Source organism: Hylobates moloch, unplaced genomic scaffold (assembly GCF_009828535.3).
Source record: "Hylobates moloch isolate HMO894 unplaced genomic scaffold, HMol_V3 SCAFFOLD_2, whole genome shotgun sequence".
Lineage (NCBI taxonomy): Eukaryota > Metazoa > Chordata > Mammalia > Primates > Hylobatidae > Hylobates > Hylobates moloch.
The window spans coordinates 84,687,367-84,713,597 of NW_026652277.1; the positions used below are offsets into that span (position 1 = coordinate 84,687,367).

Genomic DNA, 26,231 nt, shown 5'->3' on the forward strand with positions numbered 1-26,231 from the left:
GGGGTCCTGTTTATAAAAGTTAATACATCTCCTAGACATTAAAATAGTAGACTGACCTTACTAATATGTAAATCATAGAAATTTTAAAATACACAAAAACTACATAAACATTAAATCAAAGAACAGCATCAAGAGTCCATATTCCCATCACTTCCTCCAAGAACCTGGTGTTAGTCAGGCTGCTATAAAAAAGCATCATAGAATAGATGGCTTATAAATAACAGAAACTTATTTCTCACAGTTCTGGAGGCTGGAGGTCTGAGATCAGGATACCAGCATGGTCCAGCTTTGGTGCAGGTCCTCTTCCAAGTTGCAGACTGTCACATTTCTTGTTTTTCCTCACATACTGAAGAGCAGAGAGGGGAGGCAAGCTCTTTCAGGACCCTGATAAGGGCAGTAATCTCATTCATAGGGTCCCTACCCTTATAACCTCATCTAATCCTAATTACCTCCCAAAGGCCCCAACTCCTAATACCATCATATTTGGGAAGCAGGGTGTTAACATATGAATTTTTGGGGAACACAAACATTCAGTGCATAATAAAGCTCAAGGGATCACCCAAAGCCTTCATGGAATTGATAACACTCAATTTTTCTGAAATTCATAAATAGCAGTTTATATGAAATGGAAATATATGAGTGGCAGGTGAATGATTTAAATTAGTTGCTCAGAGTGCATTTTTCCAGTTGGAACAAAATCATCATAGGATTGGATATGGCTTTTAGGTAGATGCGATGTGATCTTTTAAGTTTATAACCAAAGAAAACAAAAAAGAATAGATGTTGAAGTTTGAAGATCCCCTAAGAGTTGCAGAAGGGGGATCAGCTAAGTGATGAGCCAGGAGCGCTGACACAGGTAGCTCTGATGCAGGTGATGCTCCTGCAATGCAACTTGCAAGAGAAGGTGGGAGTGACCCTAAAAGAAGTATTCCAGTAGGTCACAGATAGCCAATGGCCCAAGACTTTTCAAAACCTGGAAGACTCATAAGCATAAGATAAAATAACATGAGATAAATGTTAAGTCTTCCTGAGGCTATAAAATCAAAACAAAGTGGAAACAGTTGAGGTTAGTAAGCAACGCTACTAACTCACACCTCACTTTTATCATTCCTTTGAAGCTTAAACTAAAAAATGATAACTTCTTTAAATGGTTTTGTGGATATTAAATGAAATAATGTATGTAAAAGACCAGGACCTGATAACTACTCAAGTGTCAGTTCACTTCATACTCTCTCTTGGCTTCTAAGGGCTTGAAAGTAGATCTCATTTAAATGATGAAAAAGAGTTTAAAGAGTTGAACTAGAGCCTGCTAGACTAGCTGCTTGAAGCTTGTGTCAAAGTGTGCTATTCAAGCGGAAAAGTTGCTGGATTTTCCTTTACAATACCACGAACATATTTACATTTGCTCTCTCTCCTTCCTTAATTTTCATGACTTCCTCCTAGCACTGCTCTAAGCTGGCTAATGAATGTCACCAGTGATCTCCTCCTTTCCAAATTCAACATATACTTTGGAGTGCTGTGCAGCATTGGACACTTCTTGGTGCTCACTCTTGCTTCCATTTCTGTTGCTTTCCTGGTTTACTTCTACCTCCTTCCATCTTCCTCTTCTTTTTCTCTCCTTTAAATGTCAATACTCCCCAGAGCTCTTCAGTCATTTTAGTTGTACCCTCATGACTCTCTCCAAACTCCTTAACTTCAACTACAACCTATAGATACTTTTTTTTTTTTTTTGAGACGGAGTCTCACTCTGTCACCCAGGCTGGAGTACAGTGGCACGATCTTGGCTCATGACAACCTCTGCCTCCAGGGTTCAAGCGATTCTCCTGCTTCAGCCTCCCGAGTAGCTGGGACTACAGGCATGCACCACCACACCCAGCTAATTTTTCTGTATTTTTTGGTACAGATGAGGTTTCTCCATGTTGGTCAGGCTGCTCTTGAACTCCTGACCTGAAATGATCCACCCACCTCAGCCTCCCAAAGAGCTGGGATTACTGGCGTGAGCCACCGTACTTGGCCTACAACCTATAGATACTCTTATCATATATCACCATTCATACTATCTGCTCCAAGCTATAGCCTATAAATCCAACTGCCAAATGAAGTCTAAGATCAGTTCAGTTCCAACTGAATGTCCCAAACACACCTCAAATTAAACATATCCCCAGACACCCCAAATCTCCTTTTCTCCCATGGTACTTTGCAGATGCCTCATCCTAGCATTTGTCACACTGTACTGCTGGGGTTATTTCATGGAAGACATGGACAATTTCTTACTCAATTTAAAATTCCTAGCCCCTGGCAAAGCACTGCCACACAGTAGGCATCTGCTAAATATGAGTGAGGAAGTACAAGTCTTGTGACACTGTTGAATTGAACCTGACACAGAGCATCTCTGCTCTGCCTAGAGTGTTTCCTTCTTTCCTTGGCTCTATAGTTTGTCTGGGTTATGTTTTGGTTACTGGGTTGCTTTGTTTTTAACTTTCTGATTGTTGCTGGGTAATTTCCTTGGGACTCTCTTGGTTGCTATGCTTCACATGCTGTGAGATTTCCATTTGTAACTAAATGGTCACATTTTTTTTATCAGCCTCTGGCATGGAACAAGGCCTCAAAGAAGCTCAACTGCAACCACACACATATTTGTGGACAGTAACAAGCAGGAAAGGAGTTTGGCAGGAGTTCCCTTATCTCTGCCCAGAACCATCCCTCGTGTCTCATTTCACCGTCTGCTTCCTCAAAAAAGAGCTCACTTTCTCACTACTCAACACACCCACGTGAATGTTTATTCCACTAGTAATGGATCTATAAATTTATAAAATGAAGTTTATTAACCTCAAAGTAAAAATGAGAGGGTTCAAGCTTTTTTTCTCTAGCTTTTGTGGGATAAGGTCTTTTGGTAATTTTTTTGTTAATTTTAAAACAGATATTGTATAGCTGACCTTTTTTTAAAAAATAGAAGATTTCTATTGAAATCCTATTTGAAAGGAGATGTCTAGTTTATTTGCCTTTTATAAACATGTTACAGTAAACTTCCTTTATCTATAAATGTTGGTAACTGAAGTATTCAGATTAATCAAATACCCTAATTAATCCAAAAATATTTCCCAAATATTTCTCAACACTATCCTAGACATTGAGATGAAATTCGAAGAAGAATTTTACAATACTGTTGGGAGTGAGGAGAAATCTAAGACATGTGTAGCAATTTGTGAACAACTTAAGAGGATAGCAGCAAATCAAATAAATCCTTAAATAAGCCCTTGAGGCTGACAAAAATATGACGATGTTTCTCTGGGTAACTTAATCTTCTGTTCTCCAAAATGATTATTCAAGTCTTCTTCACCCTCCTCAAACTGCTGACTTTGTGCTGCAGTGCCACTGTCACAGCCACTGACTTCGCCTACATTTTTACCACCTCCCCCATGCTCAGAGGGTGACCTTGACTCCTACTTCATGTGAGAGAATAAAATATGCCCTCAGAAATTTCAACTTCTTAAAACCAAATATATCAGCTTACACCCATCCCTTTCACTCCATTCAGATATAATAAAGGAACTGTCCCTTTCCTATCTAAGGCCAATCCTTCCAGTGTCGTATATCCCCCTCCTCCTTTCTTCTCAGAATTCTCAAACAGGAATAACTATTCTTTCTCACTTTTACAGACTCACCCCCCTCCATCAGAATTTCTGAACAGCTTTTAAAACATCGTGAAGACTTTCATTGAAAAACTACCCTTCTCAACTCCCATTCTCCTGCTGATATGATGCTATCTCCCTTTCCCTCTTTGCAGACATATTTTCCAGAAAACTTGTCTACACTTGCATCTCCACTTTCTGAACCCTCTCACTCTTCAACCCAATCTGGCCTCTGCCTCACACTCCACAAAAGACCTCTTGCAAATGTGACTGATGTGCTCCATGTTACTAATAGGTATTTCTCAGATAGCTTCAATTATAACCTACATGATAATTCACAAATCTATTTATTTGTGAGAAGTGACCCAACTCTGAAGCCAGACTCCCCACATTTGAGTCATAGCTCTACCACTTAATACTTGCGTGCCTCAAGGAAGTTATTGAATCTCTCTGTGCCTTGATATTAAAAATGTAAATAATAGGTAATAATTAACCTCAAATACCTGCAGATAGTAGATTAATTCTCTCATACATATATATAAATGTATTGAAATAGCACCTAGAAATTGCTATTATATGTCTAGCCCAAATCTCTCTTCTGAACCCTAGACTTACATATGAAATTTCATACTGGACATTTCCACTTACACATGTCAAAGGTACTGTATTAGTTTTCTACTGCTGCTATAACAAATTACCACAAACATGAGTATAGTTCTGTAAGTTAAAAGTTTGACAAAGGTCTCAATGGACTAAAATTAAGGTCCAAGGTGCTGGTAGGGCTGTTTTCTTTTCTGGAGGCTCAAGGGGAAAATCTGTTTTCTTGCCTTTGCCAGCTTCTAGAGGCCACCTGCATGCCTTTAGTTGTGATCCCTTTTCTCCATCTTCTATGGCATCTCTTTTTCTTACTCCCTTCTTCTGTCTCCCTCTTCGCTCTTTAAAAATTGAGATACAATTCACATACCATAAAATTCATCATTTTAAAGTTTAAAATTCAGTGGTTGATGGGATATTTACAAAGTTGTACAAGCACCACCACTGTCTAATTCCAGAACATTTTTATCATCCCCAAAGGGCATCCCATGCTCCTTAGCAGTAACTTCCCATTCTTGCCTCGTCCAGCCCCTGGCAACTAGGAATCTATGTTCTGTCACTATGGATTTTCCCATTTGGGACCTTTTATAGACATGAAATAATAAGTGGTCTTTTGTGACTGGTTTCTTTTACTTAGTATAATGTTTTCAAGGTTCATCCATGTAGTAGTATGTATCAATACTCCATTCTTTTTTATGGCTGAATAATATTTTATTGTATGGATACACTATATTTGTTTTATCTACTCATCAGTTGATAAACATAGGGATTGTTTCCACTTTTTGGTTATTATGAATAACGCTACTATAAACATTCAGGTACAAGTTTTTGCGTGAACGTATTTTTTTTCAGTGGGTATGGACCTAGGGGTAGAATCATTTTACATTCCCACCAGCAGTTTTTGAGGATTCTAATTCATCCACATCCTCACCAACACTGTTATTTTCTTTCTTTCTTTCTTCCTTTAAAAAATTTATATAACCATCCTAGTGGCTATGAAGTGTTATCTCATGATCATTTTGATTTGCATTTTCCTAACGACTGATGATGTTGAACATATTTTCAGTTGCTTATTGGCCATTTATGTATCTTTTTTGGAGAAATGAATATTCAAATCCTTTGCTCATTTTTTAGTTTCTTTTTTTTTTTTTTTAATGTTGAGTTGTAAAAGTTCTTTTTATATTCCGGACAGTGAACTCTTTTCAGATATATGATGGGCAAATATTTTCTCCCCTAGTGTGGGTAGTCTATTCACTGTTTTTGATAGTATCTTTTAATACGCAAACTTTTTTAAATTTTGGTGAAGTCCAATTTATTTGTTTTTTCTTTGGTTGCTTGTGCTTATGGTGTCATATCTAAGAAGCCATTGCCTTGGTCAAAGGTCATAAAGATGCATGCCTACATTTTCTTCTAAAAACGTTATAATTCTGCCTCTTATATTTAAGTATTTGATCCATTTTGAGTTAATTTTTGCATATGGCATGAGGAAGGCAGTCCAAATTCATTACTTTGCATGTGAATATCAAGTTGTCCCAGCACGCTTTGTTGAAAAGGCCATTTCTTCCTCATTGAATGGTCTTATCACCCTTGTCAAAAATCAGCTGACCATACATGTTTGGGTTTGTCTAAATTTATATCAGTATTATACTGTTTGGAGTAGTATTTCTTTGAAGTAGGGTTTGAAATCAAAAAGTGTACATCTTTCGATTTTGTTCTTATTTTTCAAGAATAAGGTTATTTTTATTATTCTGGGTTCCTTGTAATTCCACATAAATTTTAGGATCAGCTCATCTATTTCTGAAAAAAAAGGAAGTTGGAATTTTGTTAGAGATTGCATTATATCTGTAATTAATTTGGGGGATATTGCCATCTGGACAATATTAAGCTTCCAATGCAAGAATACCGGATGTCTTTCTATTTATTTAGGTCTTCCTTAATTTCTTTCAGCAATATCCAGTAGCTTTCAGTGTAAATGTCTTATGCCTCTTTGGTTAAATTTACTCTTAAGTGTTGTTTTTTTTTATGCTATTGTTAGGTGTAATTGTTTTCTTGATTTTATTTTTAGATTACTCATTGCTGGTATATGTGATTGCTCATTACTGGTATGTATAATTACCCCTCACTTTTGTACATTGAGCTTGTATCCTGCAAACTTGCTGAGCTTGTTTTTTAGCTCCACTAGCTTATTTGTGAATTCTTTATGGTTTTCCACATGTAAGATCATGCCGTCTGCAAACAGATACATTTACTTCTTCCTTTCCAATCTGGATGCCTTTTTATTCTGTTGAATATAAGTGGTAAGAGCAGGTATCCTTGGCTTTCCTGATCTTAAGGGGAAGGCTTTCTGTCATTCACCATAAGCATGATATTTGTTGTGGGATTTTCAAAGATGCATTTTACTAGTTTGAGGAATTTCCTTCTACCCCTAGTTTGTTGAGTATTTTTGTTATGAAAGGGTGTTGTATATGGGTCAAACGCTTTTTCTGCATCTAGTGAAATGATCATGTGGAGTTTTTTCTTTTATTCTATAATATGCTGTATTACGTTGATTCAATTTTGTGTGTTGAACCAATCTTGAATTCCTGGAATAAATTTAATTTGGTCATGATATATAATCCTTTCTATATGTTGTTGGATTATGTTTACTATCGTGTTGTTGAAGATTCATAAGGGATATTGATCTATAGTTTTCTTTTCCTATGATGCTTTTGTCTGGCTTTTGTATCAGGGTAATAGTGGTCTTACAGAATGAGTTAGGATATATTCCCTTCTCTTCTATTTATTAGAAGAGTTTGTGAGGGATTAGTGCTAATTCTTCTTTGGGTGTTTGGTAGAACTCACCAGTAAAACCATCTGGTCCTGGGCTTTTCTTTAATAAAAAATTTTTGATAACTGATTCAATCTCCTTACTTGTCATAGGTGAATTCAGATTTTATATTTCTTCCTGAGTCAGTGTTGGTAGTTTGTGTCTTCTAAGAATTTGTCATCTTATCTAAATAATCTAATTTGTCAGCATACCATTATTTACCATATTTCATTAAAATTCTTTTTACTAAGGAGGAACATTGCTACCAGTGCCCCCCTTTCTTTCCTGATTTTCGTAATTTGAGTCTTCTCTCTCCCTCTTTCTCTCCCTTCAAGTAGTTATCAGTCTAGTTAAATATTAATCAATTTTGTTGATATCCTTAAAGAAACAACTTTTGGTTTCATTGAGGTTCTATATGATTTTTCTATTCTCTATTGTGTTTACTTTAGCTCTAATATTTATTACTTCCTTCTTTCTGCTTGCTTTTGGTTCAGTTTGCTCTTCTTTTTCTTTTTTCTTAATGTAAAAATGTAGGTTATTTTTTCTTTCTAAAATGTAGGTATCTACAGTTAAAATCCTCTCTGATCACTGCTTTCATTGCATCCCATTAGTTTGGTATGCTGTGTTTTCACTTACATTCTTCTAGAAGTATTTTCCAATTTCCCTTGTGGTTTCTCCTTTGAAAATCATTGGTCCTTTAAATGTATGTTGTTTAATCTCTACGTATATTTGAATTTTTCAAATTTTCTTCTGTTTTTGATTTTCAATTTCATTTCATTGTTACCATGAAATCTTAATACCATGAGTATACTGTACAGCTGTGATTTATACATAAAAAGAATAAGCTTGGCTCCTCTGCCTATGGAGTAGCCATTCTTTTATTCCTTTATTTTCTTAATAAACTTGCTTTCACTTTACTATATGGACTTGCTCTGAATTCTTTTTTGTGTGAGATCCAAGAACCCTTTCTTGGTGTCTGGATTGGGACCCCTTTCCAGTAGCATCTTGCTGGCAAAGCACGAAGGGAAAATATTGAGGACTCCCCTGACCCAAAGGAGATAGACTGCAGCACCAATTGGCTGACTTTGGGTAAGTGGTGGGGTACTAAGGTAAAGGATGGGATTGGGTGGAGGTCCAACTTAGGAGGGTTAGCGTCCCTCCTAAGACAGAGTGGGTTAAAGGCCCCACTTAATAAAAGACAAGGATATTTGACTGAACTTAGGCCCAACTTAGGAAGGCTTAGAGTCCTTCCTAAGATTTAGGGGGTTAGAGGTCCTCCACCTCAGTAAAGTCCTTCTTGGTTAAAATGGATTTGGTACTATGGGATGTTAGTCACTATTCTTTTTGGATTAATCTGCCTTGCGCTCTTTGCTGATGGCTATGGGTGACAGGATTAGGCATATGTAGTATCATGGGACATGGGGAACTTTCTTCTCCCCAAAGGGGGACACTTGAGAGCTGATGGGACTGCTGGAAAAGATCCCTTCACTGTCGAGAAGCCTGAACTTTTGATTCAGTGTAGATGTAATGGGTGGGTCTTTCTCTGGTCTCCCTGAGCTCTTTACCTTCTCCACTGCACTGCAGGCAATGATTTTCTCTCTCTCTTTCTCTCCTTTCCCTTTTCTATCTTTTCTGTTACTCAGAGTGACCATTTTGCCCAGAGATCACATGTTGAGATTCCTTTAATCCACTTTGAATGGATTAAAGATGACAGGGCCCATCCATGGGCCACTTTGAGCCTTGCCATTTCAATTTTGGGTGCTAAGCAGAGTGGCTAATATCTATGTTTTGTCACATGTGTTTTGCACCAGCCAGAATGGAAAATGTTAATTCAGGTCCCCCATGCAGTTGGTTTGGTGGCATCTTACAAAACTGAGAGGCTTTACCTGTGATTCCATGAAACAGAAAAAAAAAAAAAAAGATTTTCTTTTGTGTTTCAGCTTGGCCCCCAGGGTTATAGTGTGACAAGGAGGGTTGCTAGGGCACCTGAGGGAAAGGGAATCCAGAAGCCTGGTATGCCAGCAAAGAGTTAGGAATTTCTTGCTAGTCAGGCTTCTGGCTTCTCTTACTTTGTGCAAACTAGTTGAATGAATGGTGAAAATCACTGTTTATCTCTACTGTAAACTTTTGATTAATGGAAAAAAGATTTGTGAGGCCAGTCTGAAGCTGTAGTGAATATGCTGTACTTTGTGCTATGAATTTGTCTGTCTGTGTCACTCTGTCATAAAGAGAAGTACCTTAGGATAGAACATGGGCTTAGGACTACCTAAGCCTGCTGTTCAAGCCAGTCCAGCAAACTGGTTAGTTATGTCCTTGGGAGCTTGACCTTGTAATCACATGGCAGTACTTTCTCTTAATCTCTGCCTTCCAGGAATTTTGAAATTCATGTCATAGTTAGCTCTAAAAATTATCTTGAGCAGTTAAAAGCCTTTGCAAGCTCAAAATTGACTGCTGTAGGCTCCTTCTGGGAAGGGCAATAGAAACCACCAAATGCTGTAGCTAAGCAGCTAAGATTTCACCATTTTACAATGGTGGCTTGGGTTTAGGTTCAATTCCTGGCTTAGGGAATGCATCCTTTCTGATTCGATATCTGTGTGATCTTTACTGTTTGTTGATTCTCTTCCCCTCCAGGAGCCATCTTGAATTTTCCTTTCTCTGAGCACCTAGGAGGTTACCTTTGGTAAAGTTTAAAAGCCAGAAATATTGGCCATTTGATGTGGCTAAAGTCAGGTAATAAGAGATGTAAAAGGATTTTTTTTAAGAGTGCTATGGTTAAAAGTCAGCTTAATTAAAAGCTGATATTCAAGCTCTAATAACCTGGGACTCCTTGGGCAAAACAGAGGTGCCACAGACCCTGTTTTGGGAAAAAACCTCTGTTTTCCCCATGAAACCTCAGGAATTAAAAGTGGATACACCCCTCTCAAAATCTAAGCTCTGTTCTGTTTTGCATTGCATTATCCGACATTTTTTACTTTGGGGGTATAAGAAATTACTTCGCGTTATGCGAGAGTTTTGTGTATAATAACTAGGTAGCACATATACTTTTGAGGATGGCTGATGGCAGTTATGGGGAGATACTGGGTTCCTTGCACGTTTGAATTAGAAAAGCAAGCTCTTGGTCACCTGGAAGGTATGGCAACATCCCCACCCTTCTGTTGAGAAATAAGACTCCCATGGGAGATGGACTGATTCCTTCTTTTTGGGATCCAGAATCTGGTATAAAAATAGGACCTGCAGGGCCAAGATGGCCGACTAGAAGCAGCAGTGTTCGGAGGCTCCCAGTGGAATGAAACCATAATAAGCATGTGAATCCTTCACCAGAAACCAAGGTTTCCAGGTTCTCTCATTAAAATTGACTAGAAGGTTGGCATGACTCACGGAGAGAAGGAAGAAGAGTGTGGTGCAGCTGCCCACCTAAGAGCCACAGGGGCAGGGGAACCCCCCTCCCCCCAGCCAAGGGAGGTGGTGAGTGAGCATGCTACCTAGCTGGGGAAACTGTGCTTTTTCTATGGAACTGTGCAATCTCCGGATTGGAAAATCCCACTCAGGAACCCACATCACCGGGGCCTAGTGTCCAAACCCCGGAACATGCAGATTCTTACAGCCTCTCAGCTGGAATCTGTTTAAGCCTACTAAACTCCTGGGGGGAAGGGCAACCAGCACCTGCTAGGGCTGCCTGCTGTCTAAGCCATTTGAGCTCCTTGGGGGAGGGGCAGCAACTAGCACTGGGACTCACAACAGCCTAACACACTAAGCTCCCTGGGCAGGGGGAAGGCGGCACTCATATCTATAGCTCCAGGCTGTGATTTTCTCCTGCTGGAGGCAGGGAGGCTGGATGGTTTGGTCCCAAGACTTGTCCCCACAGCCCAACACACTGGCTGTGGCAGTCTGCAGCCAGAGTGCCTCTTCCGGTCTAACACTGACCCATCATTCCTCATTGGTTGGGGCTTCCCTGCTGGAACCCCAATAACTGCAGCCACAGACTCTGAGACAGAATTCAGATCTCCCTGGGCCTGAGCCCCTAGGGGGAGGGGTGGCCACAGTCTCTGTGGACCAGCAGACTTAGCCTCTCCTCCTGGTAGTTCTGAGGAATCCAGACAGCCCAGATGAATGGGTTTTCCCCCAGTGAAGCACACCCCCTCCACCAAGGGAAAAAGTGCTTCATTAAATGAGTCCTGCTCCCTGTGCCACCAAACTGAGTGAGACCCTCCAACAGGGGTTGTCAGACACCCTATACAGGAGCAGTCCTACTGGCATCAGGTTGGTGCCACTTGAGGTTAGAGGTCCCATAAGAAGGAGCAGGCACCATCTTTGCTGTTCTGCAGCCTCCTTGAGTGACATCTCCAGGGAGTGAATCAGATGAATATGGCCAGAGGTGAACCTCCAGCAAATTGCAGCAGTCCTACAGAAGAGGCACCTGACTATGGAAAGAAAAACAAAAAGCAGAAAGCAACAACAAAACAGCATCATCAACAACAACAACAAAAAGACCCCCATAAAAACCCATCCAAGGGTCAGTAGCCTGAAAGACAGAAACTAGACAAACGCATGAGGATGAGAAAGAATCAACAAAAAAATGCTGAAAACCCAAAAGGCCACAGTGCCTCTTCTCCTCCAAATGATTGCAACGTCTCTCCATCAAGGGCACAGAACTGGACAGAGGATCAGATGGATGAATTGACAGAAGCAGGCTTCAGAGGATGGGTAACAAACTATGCTGAGCTAAAGGAGCATGTTCTAACCCAATGCAAAGAAGCTAAGAATATTGATAAAAAGTTAGAGGAATTGCTAACTAGAATAACCAGTTTAGAGAGGAACAAAAACGACCTAATGGAGCTGAAAAACACAGCACGGGAACTTCATGAAGCATACACAAGTATCAACAGTGGAATCAACCAAGCAGAAGAAAGAATATCAGAGTTTGCAGACCACCTTACTGAAATAAGACATGCAGACAAGAATAGAGAAAAAAGAATAAAAAGGAATAAACAAAGCCTCCAAGAATTATGGGACTTCATAAAATGACTGAACCCATGATTGATTGGAGTACCAGAAGGAGACAGAGAGAATGGAAACAAGCTGGAAAACCACTTCAGGATATTATCAAGGAGAACTTCCCTAGCCTAGCAAGACAGGCCAACACTGAAATTCAGGAAATACAGAGAACACCATTAAGATACTCCACAAGAAGACTGACCCCAAGACACATAATCATCAGATTCTCCAAGGTCCAAATGAAGAAAAACTATTAAGGGCAGCCAGAAAGAAAGGCCAGGTTGCCTGCAAAGGGAAGTCTATCAGACTAACAGTGGACCTCTCAGCAGAAACTCTACAAGCCAGGAGAGATTGGGGCCAATACTCAACATTCTTAAAGAAAAGAATTTTCAACCCAGAATTTCATATCCAGCCAAACTAAGCTTCATAAGCAAAGGAGAAATAAAATCCTTTCCAGACAAGCCAATGCTGAGGGATTTTGTTACCACCAGGCCTGCCATGCAAGAGGTCCTGAAAGAAGCACTAAATATGGAAAGGAAAAACTGATACCAGCCACTGCAAAAACACACCAATATATAAAAACCAATGACACTATAAAGAAACTGCATCAACCTGTGTGCAAAATTACCAAATAGCATCATGATAACAGGATCAAATTCACACATTACAAAACTAACCTTAAATGTAAATGGACTAAATGCCCCAATTAAAAGACACAGACTGGCAAATTGGATAAGGAGTCAAGACTCATTGGTGTGCTATATTCAGGAGACCCATCTTACATGCAAAGACACACACAGGCTCAAAATAAAGGGATGGAGGAAAATTTACCAAGCAAATGGGAAGCAAATAAAAGCAGGGGTTCCAATCCTAGTCTCTGACAAAACAGACTTTAACAAAGGTCAAAAAAACAAAGTGGGCAAAGGACATGAACAGGCACTTCTCAAAGGAAGAAATTTATGTGGCCAAGAAACATACGAAAAAAAGCTCAACATCGCTGATCATTAGAAAAATGCAATAAAAACTACAATGAGATGCCATCTTATGCCAGTCAGAATGGCAATCATTAAAAAGTCAAGAAACAACAGATACTGGCAAGGCTGTGAAGAAATAGGAATGCTTTTTTTACACTGTTGGTGGGAGTGTAAATTAGTTCAACCATTGCGGAAGAAACTGTGGCAATTCCTCAAGGATCTAGAACCAGAAATACCATTTGACCTACCAATCGCATTACTGGGTATATACCCAACAGAATATAAATCATTCTACTATAAAGATAAATGCACATGTATGTTTATTGCAACATTATTCACAATAGCAAAGACATGGAATCAAACCAAATGCCCACCAATGATAGACTGGGTAAAGAAAATGTGGTACATATAAACCATAGAATACTACACAGCCATAAAAAGGAATAAGATAATGTCCTTTGCAGGGACATGGATGCAGCTAGAAGCCATCATCCTCAGCAAGCTAAAACAGGAACAGAAAACTAAACAACACATGTTCTTACTCATAAGTGAGAGCTGAACAATGAGAACACATGGACACAGGGAAGGAAACAACACACACCAGGGACCATCGGGGGAGAGAGGTGAGGGAGAGCATCAGGACAAACAGCTAATGCATGCGGGGCTTAATACCAAGTGATGGGTTGATGGGCGCAGTAAAACACCATGTCACATCTATGTATCAATTATATATGTTTACCTATGTATCAAACCTTCACATTCTGCACATGTATCCTGGAACTTAAAGTAAAATAAAATTTAAAAAAAGAAAAAATTTTACCAAAAAAAGGAATTTTTTTTTGCAACAAGACACAATTGGAGAAATTGGTTATTTTACCAAGGTTTTGACTGGAGTGGTTTGCTTTCTTTTAAGGAATCGAACTTGACTTATAGAGCCAATAAAAGCCTCTTGGGAAAACTGGCCTCATACCTTGTATACACAGTCCCTGTACAGGGTTCCTGACCTGTGGTAAGTAAAGAATGTCACCTTCTAACAGGCCCAGGAGCCCCAAGTTATCTTGGGACCTCAAGAAGAGAGGAATTTACCCAGTTCATAGGTATTTGATGATAAAAACTCATGGCTAGGCTTAGGTTTAAAAACAGTCTTATCTGAGATTCCTTTTATGGAACAAAGTTCCATCAAAGCCAATGTAAAAAGCTTATATGAAAAATAATTATTCTTGCTGCACTTTATACCAATAATCAGGCCAAGTATAATAAAGCAAATTGGTCTTCCCATGATATGTCTTTAGTAAAAATGGGAAACTGGAAAGAGGAAAATTATGTTTCAAGAACTAAGGTATACCTGTTATTTGATTCCAGTCTCATCAGTTGTTTTTGAGGTTTTTTTTTCCCAGCAATTTAGACTAACCCTGCTTATTCCTGTGAACCAACCAGTGATCTCTGGCCAGTGCTCAAAAGAAACAGGAGGGATGGGTAATGTAAAAAAGTCTGGATTAGTATTCTAATTCTGGGTATGTATTGGTATCAGCTAGCAACCCCAAATCAGCTTGTTTCCAACAGTTGACCAGTTCATGGAAAGACTTGTTATTTAGTTTACTTGGGATAATTTTACTTACTTTGCTTTACTGTTGTGGAATATATTCCTGTTGTACTTGCTGTGTAGGAATGCAGGATAAGCTTACCAAACATTTTCTTAAATCGAACACTTACTAATCTTTCAGATACCACCTTTTGTTGGAACTTGGAGTTATAAATGGCCATACTGATGCTTTCTGACTGAGCTCCTCTCTGCCCCAAATACAAGAGACCCTAATAGTTAAGCAAGAATATCATCACCCCTATTCAGCCTGAAGAAGTTACAGAAGATGGATCTTTGCTGCTCTACAACCCTTAGGATTAAGGGTTCTCTTATAAAAAGGAAGAGGGAAATATGTCAGAGGTGTTCGAACCATAGTTACTCCATCTTGAATAGGGGCTGGGTAAAAATAAGGCTGAGACTTATTGGGCTGCATTCCCAGGAGGTTAAGTCATTCTTAGTCACAGGATGAGATAGGAGGTCAAATCACATTTTCCAGCAAAAGTAAAACTGTTAATAACATTACATCAGAGTGAACAGGCAACCTACAGAAAGGTCACAAAGACCTTGCTGATAAAACAGCATATGGTAAAGAAGCCGGCCAAATCCCACCAAAGCCAAGATGGCAACAAAAGTGACCTCTGGTCATCCTTACTGCTCATTACATGCTAATTATAATGCATTAGCATGCTAAAAGACATGCCCACCAGTGCCATGACAGTTTACAAATGCCATGGCAATGTCAGGAAGTTACACTATATAGTCTAAAAAGGGGAGGAACCCTCAGTTCTGGGAACTGCTCACCCCTTTCCTGGAAAACTCATAAATAATTTGCCCCTTGTTTAGGATATAATCAAGAAATAACCATATAAATGGCAGCTGAGCAGCCCACACTGCTGCTTTGCCTATAGAGTAGTGATTCTGTTATTCCTTTACTTTCTTAATAAACATGCTTTCACTTTAAAAAAAAAAATAGACAAACAGAGAGCCAAATCATGAGTGAACTCCCATTCACGATTGCTACTAAGAGAATAAAATACCTAGGAATACAACTTACAAGGGATATGAAGGACCTCTTCAAGGAGAACTACAAACCACTGCTCAATAAAATAAGAGAGGACATAAACAAATGGAAAAACATTCCATGCTCATGGACAGGAAGAATCAATATTGTGAAAATGGCCATATTGCCCAAAGTAATTTTAGATTCAATGCTATCCCCATCAAGCTGCCATTGACTTTCTTCACAGAATTAGAAAAAACTACTTTAAATTTCATATGGAACCAAAAAAGAGCCCGAATAGCCAAGAAAATCCTAAGCAAAAAGAACAAAGCTGGAGGCATCACACTACCTGACTTCAAACTATACTACAAGGCTACAGTAACCAAAACAGCATGGTACCGGTGCCAAAACAGATATATAGACCAATGGAACAGAATAGAGGCCTCAGAAATAACACCACACATCTACAACCATCTGATCTTTGACCAACCTGACAAAAACAAGCAATAGGGAAAGGATTCCCTATTTAATAAATGGTGCTGGGAAAACTGGCTAGCCATACGCAGAAAACTGAAACTGGACCCCTTCCTTACACCTTATAAAAAAATTAACTCAAGATGGATTAAAGATTTAAATGTAACACCTAAAACCATAAAAACCCTAGAAGAAAACCTAGGCAATACCATTCAGGACATACGCATGGGCAAAGACTTCATGACTAAAACACAAAAAGCAATGGCAACAAAAGCCAAAACAGACAAATGGGATCTAATTAAACTAAAGATCTTCTGCACACCAAAAGAAATTATCAGCAGAGTGAACAGGCAACCTACAGAATGGGAGAAAATTTTTGCAATCTACTCATCTGACAAAGAGCTAATATCCAAAATCTACAAGGAATTTAAACAAATTTACAAGAAAAAAAAACCTCATCAAAAAGTGGGTGTAGGATATGAACAGACACTTCTCAAAAGAAGACATTTGTGTGGCCAACAAACATATGAAAAAACGCTCATCATCACTGGTCGTTAGAGAAATGCAAATCAAAACCACAATGAGATAGCATCTCACACCAGTTAGAATGGCAATCATTAAAAAGTCAAGAAACAACAGATACTGGCAAGGCTGTGGAGAAATAGGAATGCTTTTACACTGTTGGTGGGAGTGTAAATTAGTTCAACCACTGTGGAAGAAAGTGTGGCAATTCCTCAAGGATCTAGAACTAGAAATAACATTTGACAGAGCATTCCCATTACTGGGTGTATAACCAAAGGATTATAAATCATTCTACTATAAAGACACATGCACACATATGCTTATTGCGGCACTGTTCACAATAGCAAAGACTTGGAACCAACTCAAATGCCCATCAATTATAGACTGGATAAAGAAAATGTGGTATATATACACCATGGGATACTATGCAGCCATAAAAAAGGATGAGGTCACATCCTTTGCAGGGACATAGATGAAGCTGGAAACCATCATTCTCAGCAAACTAACACAGGAACAGAAAACCAAACACCACATGTTCTCACTCATAAGTGGGAGCTGAACAATGAGAACACATGGACACAGGGAGGGGAACATCACACACCAGGGGCTGTCAGGGGGTTGGGGGATAGGGGAGGGATAGCAATAGGAGAAATACCTAATGTAGATGATGGGTTGATGGGTCCAGCAAACCACCATGGCACGTGTATTCCTACATAACAAACCTGTATGTTCTGCACATGTATCCCAGAACTTAAAAGTATAATTAAAAAAAAAAAGAGTAAGCTTTTTATATATAATGGAAAATGAAGAATAAGTAAAGTTTTCAAGTTAAAGTAAATTAAAAATTAAAAAGGTATTAATATTTAACTCAACTTTAAAACTGAATATGCTGAGTAGCTTCGAATATAATTTATATGCTTAAATAAATTATAATATATCAAATTACAGATGCAAATGGTTAATATATAGAATTACACAATAGTGATAGCAATAAGATCAATTTTAAAAAACATTCAAATCATATTTTCCAGCAAAAGTAAAACTATTAATAACATTAACTTCTTAAAAATTATTTTTAGTAAACTTTTGACCTTTACTCAGTATGAGAGCATCTTTTAGCTTATTTAGCTGCTAGATATCCATTCCAATATTGTTGGCATTTTTTTCTTTTTAACATTTGACAAAATGAATGATGAATCGATCAATTTTGTCAAATTAAATAATGCAATATAAAATATTTTAGTTTAATTCTGAAAGCCCAGTGCGCACATAAAAGCATGAGGATCAAATATAAACAACATCCACAAGGTGGCCAATAGCCCATAGTCATGCTTGGGCCATCTCTTGCAATATGACTTTAAGATGGAATAATCATGCATTAGAAAGTTCTTTAATCACAGCCGTCAACTCCACATAGTTTTGTAACACTGATCTTCCATACATTTTGCATATTTTCCAATTATTCAATTTCTACTACTAATGTGATGCCCCAAAACAACAGCAAAACCCAGTAATAGAAATTAAATACTAAGGAATAAGGTTTTATTATTTAGGGTTGAGCTTTGTAGGGCTACAAATCATTGTAATAGCTAAGATTTTTTTTTTTTTTTGCCCTCCATGAACCAATTTTAGCCCTGTTGGGGATGGTATCACCCCTGTTGAGAGGTCATGGTCTAAATAAGTATCATTTGTCACTCCTGTTTCTAAAATAATCTCCTGGTAGGCCTCAATACCTCCTTTCTTCCCCTCTGCTCTGTTCTGCACAATGCTGTCACATGATTTCTCAAAACATAAATCTGATCACCCCACCTCCTTCAATGATTTCAGTGCTTTCAGAATGAAGCCACAATGCCCAACGCTGCCTACAAATCACGCATAACTTGGTCCTAACTCTGGTTTCACCTCATACAACATTCTCCAACCCTCTCTGCACTTCACCAGCACTAGGCTTCATTTCATTGAACCAATTCACGCCACAGGGACTTCATACATGCTGCTCTTCTGCCTGGAAGCCCCTTCTCTGCCTTTTTTGTTTAGTTAAAGGCTACTTCTTCAGACTGCTGCTTAATCATTCCTTCCTCAAGGAATCCTTTACTATTATCTTCAATTTCATCAAATCTGCCTTTAATAAACTGTGATACAGGCATACCTTCCCTTCAATAGCACTCATCACAGTTGTAATTTTATATTTACTGTGCTATAAGTGTTACAGTTGCTATACTTTATAGTCTTTTTTCCCATCAGTATCTCCCCAGTATCTAGCACAAGTCTGGTACATGGTAGATACACAATGAGTTTATTAAATGAATGCATAATTGATGAATTAATCGTGTTTTAATGAACTTGAGTAATTCAAAGAGGTAAAAAGTGAATGACATCCATACCATAATAGTCCGCAAAGGCTTGATGAGGCAAAAGTAAAACTATTACAAGTATAAACTATAATAACAAGTAATCTGACTCTATACCTTGATTCTTCTACTAAATTATATTCCAGGAATCTTATTTTAAAGTCCAATTAAATAAATTGTGTGGGTTGCCATATTGTCACCTTAGAATGCCATCGTATGTAGTGAATGCTAAGACTGTTCTAAATATAACTACTTTTCCATACTTCAGATCACATCCTAAAAACCTGTAGTGCCTTAGGGACATCATTGTGAACCACAATTATCATAGCACAACTCAGCAGTCACAGACAACAAAGGCTTGCTTTCAGGATCTGTCAAAAATGCTGCACCAGCATTTTGCACTTCAGCCTTCTGCTGTGCTCTGGGCTGAAGACAGTACCCTGGCATACACCAGGCAGGCAAAATTAGCTCTCACAAGCCTTATCCATGGGAAATGGGTAAGGCAACCACCAACCTCTATCCACAGAAAATGGCCTTCATGCCATTTATGGTACAAGTGTTTAGCATTGTTCCTGCTGAGGACAGCAATAATGTAGTGAAATATATAACAGGTTTTAGTCAGAAATTTGGGACTTAATCCTGCCTCCATTATTAACCAGTTGGATGATCTTGGAAAATGCATTTGACCTCTTTATACCTCAGTAGAAAGTTAGAATAAATCAGTAGTTGAAACATTTTCACTACTAAGCTCTCCGGTTAATAACTTTTAACCACAAATCTTGTGCTTCAAAATATTATATTTAGAAAAATTCACTTACTGAGCAGTAAATTTTGTTTTGTTAAAAATTCTGACAAATATCTAAGGGGGTTAGGAATGGTGGCAAACAAAAAAGGGGAGCTGTGGGAGGCAGAAGGCAGGGTACATGAATGGGCTGGAAGGAGATGTCAGGGAATTAATGTCCTGTTTTTACAGAACAAAGACCTATATGACTGAGCACGTTAGGGAAACAAACTCCAGCAAGAGTAGGATTTTCTCTAGGTATTTTGAAATATTAAAAATAGCTTACAACACCCATTACTACCTTTGTAATTATACAAAGATCTGGAGCCGAACACTGTAGCACAAGATGATTCCTGAAGTGCCTAGGAAAAGTGTGCTTCAAAGTGAATTCCTATTAAAAGAGTTTTGAGTCACCGACTTCTGAAATCAAATTAGGGAAATTTGGGGGGGCAGGTAAAGGTGAGTTATCTCTTGTAAATATAAGTTACATGTTAAAAAAAAGTCATACAACTCAAAGGAAAATATTTCTGTCCTGCAAATACACATTCCTATGATTGGTTTAAATTCATTTACATTATGCATTCCCAGTGAGTACACTATTACGGTCAATTGGGCAAAAATTATTTCTTGGGGGATGCTCAAAAAATCTTAATATTGCAATGGTATATGGGCCGCCAAAGCTCAACCCTACCTGGTAAAATCTCATTTCTTAATTCTATTTAATTCCTCTCATTGGGTTTTGGATTTGAGAGAGGTATCACATGAGCAGCATGGACACTGAATTCACCAAAGGTACACAAGATACATGCCAGATCAGTGCTACAAAACTATACACATAGACAGCTGCGAATCAAGGACTTTCTCTTGCTTGATGGCTCAATCTCAGACTCCTATTTCAAGAAGTGGCCTGCTCATGGCTATGGGTTGCTGTTGGCCTGTGGATGTTGTTTATATTTGTTCCTCATGCTTTTGTGTGTGAGTTGGGCTTTGAGAATTAAACAAGAATAGTTTACATTTTATTACTTAGGCTGAAAAAAATCGTGTGATCCATTATTAGTTATGTTGAGTGCTAAAAAAATCAGTATCTGAATAAAATCTAGCAATTACATTAAATTATATTCTCATATCAAGCATAAGCCTAAAGTTAACTTATTAAGAATCGTTTTTAAGAAATCAATTTAATATTTTTATTTTGGCTGGAAAAATAATACTTTGGAGTGATTTTTCAAAAATTTGATTACATTTCTATCATTCTTATGTATTTATATAAATTTCTAGGATTTGACCCCTCTTTTGAATTTAGTTCAAAATTTAGAATTTTTTGTATTTAACAGCTATCATTTTAAAAATTATTCTCTTAGTTTATCCAATTTTTTTCCAGTTAAAAGTGAGAGTGACTGTCATAACTTTCTACATTCTAACTGGAGCAGAATGCTACTTATTTTAATTTTGCCATATTGATAGAGGAGAAAAATTAACAGGATATGGGGATTCCATATATTTGAGAAAGAAGAAGGGCTGTATCAGTATCTGAGGTGAAGATTAATTCTCCAGGCTAAAGACACTGACACACTAGGCACTTTATTCTGAAGGGGTTCTCTATATAGGGGAAAGCAGCAAATGGATTTCTTACAAATGGGCCCAAACACTGGGGATGATGCTGATTCTCAAATTGTGGGGCTTAACCTCTTTAAACTCTTCTTATGTAAAGTCAGTTGATCCATGCCTTTGAACTAAAATTTCTCATAGTTTCCTTTCAGAGTCAAAAGCAGATGTGAAACCTCATTCAAGACTTTTCTCTTTGGTCCAGAAAGAGATGTTAGCTAAAATGCTAGATGAGATCAAAGATCTAGGAAGAAGCTCTAGTTTCTAATGTCCATGTATAGTCACCCTTTGTGGGGCACGGGTTGTAGAGGCCTGAAGCTAGGCAGAGTTTGTATCTTTCTGAAGTTGCATATTCTGATAAGTAATGGTTTTCCATAGCTAATCATCCCAAAGAGGAAAACCTGTCATCAAGGCTGCTAAATGAGCCAGTCAAGGAACTTTGTGCTAGAGAATGAGTTTTTGGCTGGGCACAGTGGATCATGCCTCTAATTCCAACATTTTGGGAGACCCAAGCGGAAGGATCACTTGAGCCTGGAAGTTCAAGAACAGCCTGGGCAACATAGCAAGACCCTGTCTGTATCTTAAAAAAATGTTACTGAAAAGAGAATGAATCTTTCTACTTCATTGCAGTATATTAGGTATTTGGTGAGCAGATAACTTAGCTATATCCAGACCTGATGGAAAGGACTAATTTCCTGGAGGTGTGTTAGACTTTGAGCTGAACACTGTAACTGGAAGATGTGGATGGGTTTCTCCTTTGGACAGAAGGTGAGTATGTTCTATGTGTCAAAAAAACGGTGAATATTTTGGTGGCCAAAGTGGAGGGCACTGTGGCTGAAGCTGCTAATGTATTATTTTTCGATTGCTGTCATAACAAATTGCCATAAACTTAGTGACTTAAACCAGTGGTCCCCAACTGTTTAGGCATCAGGGATTGGTTTTGTGGGAGACAATTTTTTCACAGACTCCAGGGTGGGATGGGAGATGAAACTGTTCCACCTCAGATCATCAGGCATTAGATTCTCATAAGGAGCATGCAACCTAGATCTCTCACATATGCAGTTCACAATAGGGCTTATGCTCCTATGAGAATCTAGTGTCATCACTCATCTGACAGGAGGTGGAGCTCAGGCAGTAATGCTCACCTGCCACTCAGCTCCTGCTGTACAGCCCAGTTCCTAACAGATAACAGATGAATGAACAGATAACAGGCCATGGATCCGTGCCCTGAGGATTGGGGACTCCTGGCTTAAACAACAAAAATTTATTATCTTTCAGTTTTATAGACTAGAAGTTTGACATGGACCTCACTGGGCTAAGATTAGGTGTTAGCTGAGCTGAGTTACTTTCTGGAGATCCTAGGAGAAAATCTATATCGTTGCATTTTCCAGTTTCTAAAGCGCAACTACATTCCTTGGCTAATGTTTCCCTTTCTTCATCTTCAAAGACAGCAATGGTGGGTTGAGTCCTTTTCACATGGAATCTCTGACCCTCATCTTAGCTCCCTTCTTACCATAGCTTGGAAAAATTATCTGCTTTTAAGAATCTATGTGATTAGATTGGGCCTACCGGGATAATCCTGGATAATCTGCCTGTCTAAAGGTCCTTGCCTTAATCACATATGCAAAATCCTTTTTCGTATGAAAGGTAATATATTTACAGAAACATTCTAGTATTAGGATGCAGACATCTTTGGGGGAAAATTATTTTACCTACCACAGCTAATTGCACTTCAATACTAACGTTCTTCTTCATCACAAGTAATTACTAAAAACTGGGAATATCACTATAAATATCCATGTCATTTACTAAAAACTGGGAATATCATTGCCCAGAAGAAAGACCATGTTTCTCCACTTCCATTGATGTGACTAAATTCTATGATGGGATGTAAATGGAAGTGATATGTGCAGCTTCTGGAAGTTGCCTTAAAGAGGGAGGGCATTTATCATTTATCCTTCCTGCTGGCCAAAATGAACATATGAGGAATGAAGGTGGATTAGACATCTTCAGCCAAGACATAGAAGGTGCGTAATGAAGGTGAAAGAGTAATGAGACAGAAAAGTGTGTCTCAGTTAGTTGTGGAACTACTGTATCAACCCTGTGTTTTTAATGTGAGGGAAAATATTAACTCTGTTTTCCTACCCACTGTTACTTGGCAGTTTTCATACTCACAGCCAAAGCTAATCCTATCAAATACAGCATGCAATAAAGTTGCCAATCCAGTGTACAGAAAATGAGATAAATGGATGAGGAACGAGAAAACGGGATTTGAGATTTCTCCAGACTTTGGCCAGTTAAAGAAGGAGAAGCTATGGGTATGGCCATCCTCCCTACCCTCCCACCCCCACAAACTCAAGAAGAAGGTGTAACTGCAGGACACAAGAGAATTATAGGGCTCAAATACATCAGCCTTCTCCATTATGGGAGTCTCTCATCAAAGTTCTCTGCAAACTTTGGAAGAGTCAAATTTAATTTTAAACCTTATCAGTTTTCACTAGGAAAAGAAAAAGGATCCCCAAATCTCTGTGGCTTCAAAACAGCAAAGGCTTATTTCTCATTCACTCTACATGTCCATCTTGGGTCAGTTGGGAGCTCTGCTCATTTTAATAATTCAAAAGCCCAGGTGGAGAGAAGCCCATCTTTGCATGTGCTTCCTTGCTCATGGCAGCAAAAAAGGGAGGCAGTACACTGAATCCTGCACTGGCTCTTAACGACGGTGCTCAGCATAGCAGCACTATTCACAATAGCCAAGAGGTAGAAGCAATCCAAGTGTCCACTGACGGATGAACAGATAAATAAAATATGGTATATTCATACAACGGAATATTACCCAGCCTCCAAAAACGGAGGAAATTCTGTCACATACTACCACATGAATGGACTTTAAGGACATTACGCTAAGTGAAAGAAGCCAGTCAATAAAAAGACAACTACTGTATAATTTAACTTATGTGAGAGACAGAGTAGTAAAATGCACAGACACAGAAAGTAGAATGGTGGTTACCAGGGGCTGGAGGAGGTGGAAAAGGGAAGTTGTTTGATGGGTATAGAGTTGTTTTTTTTGTTTGTTTGTTTGTTTGTTTGTTTTGAGACGGAATCTCGCTCCAGCCCAGGCTGGAGTGCAGTGGCGCAATCTCGGCTCACTGCAAGCCCCGCCTCCCGGGTTCACGCCATTCTCCTGCCTCAGCCTCTCCGAGTAGCTGGGACCACAGGCGCCCGCCACCACGCCCGGCTAATTTTTTGTATTTTTAGTAGAGACGGGGTTTCACCGTGGTCTCGATCTCCTGACCTCATGATCCGCCCGCCTCCCCAGCCTCCCAAAGTGCTGGGATTACAAGCGTGAGCCACCGCGCCCGGCGGTTATAGAGTTTTAAGTTTTGCAAGATGAAAAGGTTTCGGAGATTGGCTTCACAACAGTGGGAATTTACTTAACACTACTGAACTACACTAAAAATGGCTGAGATGGTCAATTTTATGTTATGTGTTTTTTTGCTGCAATAAAAAAATGATACTCAGAAAAGACACACATCACTTCTGTTCACATTTAATTAGCCAAAGCAAGTTACATAGTTATGCCTACCTTTAAAAGATGGGGAGGGGAAGTGCAATCCTGTCATGAGGGAGTAAAGCAGAAATATTTGGTGAATAGTACTAACGATAATTGCAGTCTTCACTTCAGGGTATGAAATATTTCCTTCATCTTTCTTCCCATATACAAAATGCATTGATTCACTTTCCTCTGAGAGAAGAAAACTTAAAAGTCACAGTGATGGCATCAACTTCAAAACCCAGGATCCCTGGATGATGCATGGTAGTCTTTACATCAGAGGATAATGTGAAGGAGCCTGTAAAATAGGTCTGTGTATATCTCCTTTTGATCTAGAGACCTCGCTCTCCCACCTCCCATTCACACATTATCCAGTGGTAGAACAGAGTCAAGATACCTTCAACAAATACTCACATTAAAAAGCAGAAGAATGGGAAACATATGGCAGTCACTGGCCTGTCATTAGCAGTCATTGGCCTTTCAATATTAGACTGGGCAGATGTTTTAAACCTCCTACCCAGAGGATTGGAAATGTTCCTTGAATAGGATGGATTTCCTGAAAGGAGCTCCCCTTTCCACTGATCTCTGTGATTCTTGGATTCTCCCTTTGGGAAAGTCCTCTTTCAGCCTTCTCTGAATAGGCACCCTGCTTCCTGCCTATAAATGGTGGAGAGTCCAAGAGCCATGTTAAGTCTCAAATTGCAACAATCACATTTAATCCAGGTTAGAGCCTTTGTTTAGCAGTAAAACTGTCTTACAAAATTAACCTTGGTTGTCTTCTGACTTACTCCCATGTTTCTTTCTAGATATATTTCTTTGCCATATTTCTGTGTCTTCTTGCCCCAGCAGTTCTGTTTTCCCTCCCTCCCCCTTTTCTCCCTCTGTCCCCTCTCCCCTAATTATAGGTTCCTTGAGCCTAGCAGTGACAGCTACGCCTTTTCCCATGAGCCAATTTAAGTCATTCTGGGTCATTTGGTCTAATTGAAGGAATTACTGGGCACCATACCCTAATTCATGATCAGTGATCTGATCCTTGCCACAAAGCTGAGTTTTAATGTGCTTTTGTTGCTCAAAGGATCGATTTTACCTTTCTTTTTTTTTTTTTTATTATTATACTTTAGGTTTTAGGGTACATGTACACAATGTGCAGGTTTGTTACATATGTATCCATGTGCCATGTTGGTTTGCTGCACCCATTAACTCGTCATTTAGCATTAGGTATATCTCCTAATGCTGTCCCTCCCCACTCCCCCCACCCCACAACAGTCCCCGGAGTGTGATGTTCCCCTTCCTGTGTCCATGAGTTCTCATTGTTCAATTCCCACCTATGAGTGAGAACATGCGGTGTTTGGTTTTTTGTCCTTG

General features: G+C 38.9%; 1 long non-coding RNA gene across 2 annotated transcripts in view; it reads right to left on the reverse strand.

The window, feature by feature from the left end:
• Positions 1-245: 245 nt before the first annotated feature.
• LOC131382621 (uncharacterized) overlaps positions 246-26,231 on the reverse strand; it is a 40,174-nt gene continuing 14,188 nt past the window's right edge. For both annotated transcript variants that reach the window (XR_009212188.1, XR_009212187.1), the window contains exon 3: positions 246-346. This is a non-coding gene — a long non-coding RNA (uncharacterized LOC131382621). The remainder of the gene's footprint in view (positions 347-26,231) is intronic.